Genomic DNA, 5,098 nt, shown 5'->3' with positions numbered 1-5,098 from the left:
TATATATATGTGTGTGTGAAATTATAAAAAAAAATTATTCAATTAAGTAAGCATGTATATGCTTCATGCAATATTGATACAATAGAAATTATTGCTAATATAATCTCCTTGCTATTTAATTGTACTGAATCAATTTTTATAATGAGCCCTTTTCCCAGTAATGACCCCATGGCCAATCCTTATCTTGTGATTTATTGTGTGGTAGCCCCACAATTTACAACCTGGGAATGTATGTGGTAAGGCTCTTAAAATTTGCTGATATTTGAGTCTTTGTCCAGGAATCATGAACTCGCATTCACCTTATATACTTGTATAACAGACAGACAAAGATGGCTTCCACGATGCCCATGTAACAATATGTAAAATAATATGTATAGGCTTTATAGTTTAATTCCTTTTAATACCAATAGTTGTGACATATCCAATGATGAATTAAGCAGGTACACCTCTTTCTGTGGATCCACAGGAGCAGACAATCTTGGCTTTGATTTCGCTGGGCTCCTATCATCAGGAGAATCAGGCTGAGGAGGAGTAGAGGAAAAGCAACGCTGGATGAGTGAATTTTCATCCTAGATGGCGTGCTGTGGAGAGTGTGCAGGCGAGCCAGCACCATTTTGTCCACTCTGCTGCCCTTCAGCTGTGGGGAAGTCTATAAATGTATTCAGGCAGTAGCCATCTCTCCACTTCCGAGTCATCTCTGAGAGGTCGGGAAGGAGAGCAGCACTCTGAGTGTATTTCTTTAAACGTTCCTCGATTATTGTTGCCCCAAGGCCTGCTGCTGCACGAAGTTCTTTTTTTTTTTTTTTTTTTTTTTTTTATTGTGTTTTTATTGCTCACTATGTCTGGTAAAACATTGTCCCCAGAATAGGAAGTGAGCGAAAATCTTGGTGCCTCAGATATCAGTAAAACCTGAAAGGAGTTCTAACCCTTCTGTTACTCTAATGCCTTGGTTCTCAACTGGTGGGTCGTGACCCAAAAGTGGGTCGCGACCCTGTATTCAGTAGGTCGCCGCATGCCTCCCACTTTTCTAGGCGAGAGGCTCCTCTGCCTCCCCGTAGCGCAGCATTGTCATTTCTTACGCCAAGCAGCCATTCAAAATATGCTGTCCGGTGCCGAGTGTCTGCTTCAGGTGGGATAAGAAGGGGCAATGGTCGCGAGGGAGCCTCATCCATATGTGCATTGCTTACAGCTCCCTTGCATGGCCCGTAGACGTGTCTGGACTGGAGTGATGTCACATTCTGGCTCCGGGCACCTCCTACAGGGCGCGCAAGGGAGCTGTACCAGCAATGCACATATGGATGGCACTCCGTCACAGCACAGCAGCCCACTCTGGGCCCCAGGCTGAGGATCCACTCCAGTTATCGTAAGTTAAGGAGATTGGGTGAACCTTTAAAAAAAAAAAATTAACATTTTTGGAGTGTGCATGTGAATATCTGTGATTGTGTCTGTGTTTTAGGCGCCCGGCTCCCCGAATTTTTTTTTTTTTTTTTTTTTTTTTTCCGTAATGTGATTATATCGATTGTTAGACACAGGTGCTCCTGAGGCCAGGTTCACACCTAGGCTGCACTGTTTTTGCGCATTTGTACGCACATTAACAGCATGCAGTTATTTACGCGTTGTGCACATTTGTATGCGTGTTTTGATTAGCAGCTCATAAAACATTGTGGGCAATGGAAGAACATGTGTATAAACGCACACAAATGCTCACGGAAATGTTCATCATGCTTCAGTTGTGTATTTTGGGGCATTTCCAATGAAGTCTATTGGGCAAAAAAGCTTTTAACTGCCCAAAGAAGCTCCTGTATCTTTTCGGGCGTTTGAGTTTTTTCTGCTGGCGTTATTCTGCTCAGGTGTGAACCAGGGCCATTGAAAATCATGGGATTTCTTGTGTTGGGCATTTAAAAGTGAGTTTCGAACTGCTCAAAAACTCCTAGGTGTGAACCAGGCCTAAGTGTTTCTCCCTGCCTTATGTGACATGTTATTTTAGTGGGTTGGTGTTACGACTAAGTAAGGCAGAAACGCGATAGCGGTTGTTTTTGATATTTTTTGGAAGAGAATTGTTTGCTGGTTTTCCAGTTTTGTGCACATAATTCAGTCTAGATGATTCTTTCCTATTCCCCTTCCGGGGAGTGAGATCGACTGCCGGTACATAGTTTGACAGGTTGATGTGCTGCATCTGTTAATGTTTGGTCGCACAGTTTTACAGGCAACAGTGCAATTATCCTTTCTGAGGTAAATTGTTGCTTGAGCTATTCCCAACCCTCAGTAGATACTGCTTTAGGACATCTTTACAATCAATATCTAAACATCTCTGCTGTGTCCTTCATTGAACAGAAGTGACAATAGGATTTTTTATTTTTATTTTTAACTACTCATGATGAAATAAGAAAAATGCACTTTCTGATAAAGTGCATTTGTTCTTTAAGTTTACTTGAGCTGTTATTAAATTGCTTTATGTGGTTTTTCTTTTTCTGTAGGTGATTGGAAAGAGGAAAATGTCGACAGAATGTCTGATGAATCCAGATTTTTTGATAGAGTTCATTGAAATGTATCGATCTTTACCTTGCTTGTGGAGATTAAAATCATCTGATTATTCCAATCGACAAAAGAAAGCAGAGGCATATGACAGACTGCTCAGTCTATGCAAGTCTGTGTGCCCTACAGCAACCCTAGAACTTGTCAAAAATAAGATTGCAAATTTACGAACAGTGTTCAAGAAAGAATTAAAGAAAGTGGAAGCTTCAATAAATGCAGGTGCTTCAGGTGATGAAATCTATATACCACGATTGTGGTACTTTGACCTTCTGAAATTTACTATTGACCAGGATGTACCAACTCCATCTATGTCCCGCTTTCCTGATACTTATGAGGTGCAACAGGAGGAAGAAAATACAGATGACAGCTTGGAAAGCGCTGGGGAAGGTGCTAACTTGTCCCAGGTATAAAACTCTATCCTTTCTTTTGATATAATACCTTTTTATATGGACTACGTTTTTTTTTTTTTATTTGTATAAGACTCCTATCACTAAAACAACTCCATGCTAACTGGTAAATACAAGCTGTAATAGATGTTTAGTATCTATGCTGTCTTGTTTATTTGGTAAAGAATTTGTAATTCTGTTTCGAAAGTTTTGTGAGCCGCACATCCTTTCCAAAACTACATAGTGAGGCAACTGACACAATTATTATGTTAAGTTTAGAAGCTTCTTGTGTTTAGCTTTGGTAAATTAATTGGCAGCCTAATGTTTCCTTTTTATTGTCTGCTTTTCTGATTTCCCTGGAGCCTCACTTTTTTTTTTTCTTTTTTTTTTTCTGATCACTTTCTCCTCTAGCCCTCCTTTTCTTTCTCTGATCACATTTTCTCTATCCCCACTCTTTTCTCTACTGGATTAGCTGCCCCTCTGGTCCTGCTTTACCAATAGGTTTTTCACAGCCCTGCTTCTAAACTGCATTATTTTAACTCTTGTGTCCTTACTGACCCTTTGCCTTTTTGATTTACTTTTTTTTGCGCCTCTGTCCGTGCTTCATTACGCTACAGAGTCTGCCTGTCCAGGGACAGCCAGCAGCTCTCTATCAGCACAGATATGGCAGTCTACCCATTTTAGTGTGTTGATTTGATTAAAAAAAAAGTTGTGACCTTTTGTATCAGTGAGCTTATATATACTTTTTGTAGTTTCATTGCTTTACATAATAGATCCATTCCTCTGCATTGATTCTCCAGAAGAGATTGATTTAGCTTTGCTTTGCTTAAGAGGAAAAGTAAGAATGACATGCTACAAGATTGCAGGTTGATTCATAATATCTTCTCTTTGCTGCTAAAACATAGCATTGTGTCAGTATTAGGGATGCACCGATACTAGTATTGGTATCTGTGCCGATACAGAGTATTTGGGCGAGAAGTCGGCTCCATGCTCCCTCGTCACCAGGAGATGAGGGAGCATGGAGCCGGCTTCCCAGTCAATCGGGAAGCTGAGCGCCGTGTAATGACTCGCTGTCTGGTCGAGAAGCTGGCCAATCAGGAAGCCAGGGGTTTAGTCATTATCCGCCCCTCTGCTTCCTGATTGGCCAGAAAGCCGGCTCCATGCTTCCTCATCACCTGGTGACGAGGAAGCATGGAGACGGCTTCCCTGCTAATCGGAAAGCCGGGCGGTGAGTCTTTACACACCGCCCGGCTAATCAGGAAGACAGGTGGTGAGTCATTACACACTGCCTGGCTTCCTTTTAATGGGACTTTCAGTATCGGCGAGTACCGGAAAAAAAAAATCAGTACAGGTACTCCTACTTCCTTACCGAAAAACTGGTATCGGTGCATCCCTAGTCAATATAATACTTGCCCCTAACAATACGTTAAGTCCGTTTTTAGTTGGCATCTGTTAGAAGTGCAGTTATTATTTCCAGGTTCACAAAGCGGCCACCACTCATATTCCTTGTCCTGAGGTCACCCAGCCCCATCCCTCTTGTTGATGCAGGCAAAAAAAGGCACGCTGCAGCTTGATGCTGGTTCTTACAGAAACGATTGCCGCACAAACGACTTGCATTACAAGCTGGATACTGTTTATTTCCAAAGTCAAAACATGCTGGAAACACACACAGGCTCCTCCGACTCTAACATGTTTCACCAAATGGCTTATTCATAGAGATGAAGAGATTACAAAGACATTTCTTTGTAATGTCCCTTCATCTTTAGGAATAATTTCCACATGTGGCCTCTCTAAGCACTGGCACATATTTGTTTTTTTCTCTTCCATTCATTGAAGGACACAGCAAAGACCTTAAGATCTTGACTATTGAGTTATAGTGCCACCTGCAGGGATAGAATGCAAGGTACAAACAAACAAAAAAATCAAACTCTCTTCCCCCCCCCAGAGCCATATGCAGCACTGTCAAAGTGACCAACACAGGTAGTGGCTGCTAGTTCTACAAATTAAATGTATGTTTCGCATTTTGGTTGTATGTTTGTTCTTACCTCTAAATCTCAGATCTACATTTTGTTGAAATGTAATACAGACTAGTGTCATTTGCCTTTTTAGTCCAGATGGACTAAGAGTCTCTGAAACACATTCACTTGATTTTGTTAATAATAAACTTGGCTTTTAAC

This window comes from Nanorana parkeri, unplaced genomic scaffold, assembly GCF_000935625.1.
Source record: "Nanorana parkeri isolate BGI_ZX_2015 unplaced genomic scaffold, ASM93562v1 scaffold515, whole genome shotgun sequence".
In the NCBI taxonomy this organism is placed as follows: Eukaryota; Metazoa; Chordata; class Amphibia; order Anura; family Dicroglossidae; genus Nanorana; species Nanorana parkeri.
The sequence above is the reverse complement of the archived record's forward strand: the minus strand, read 5'-3'. Positions refer to the sequence as shown.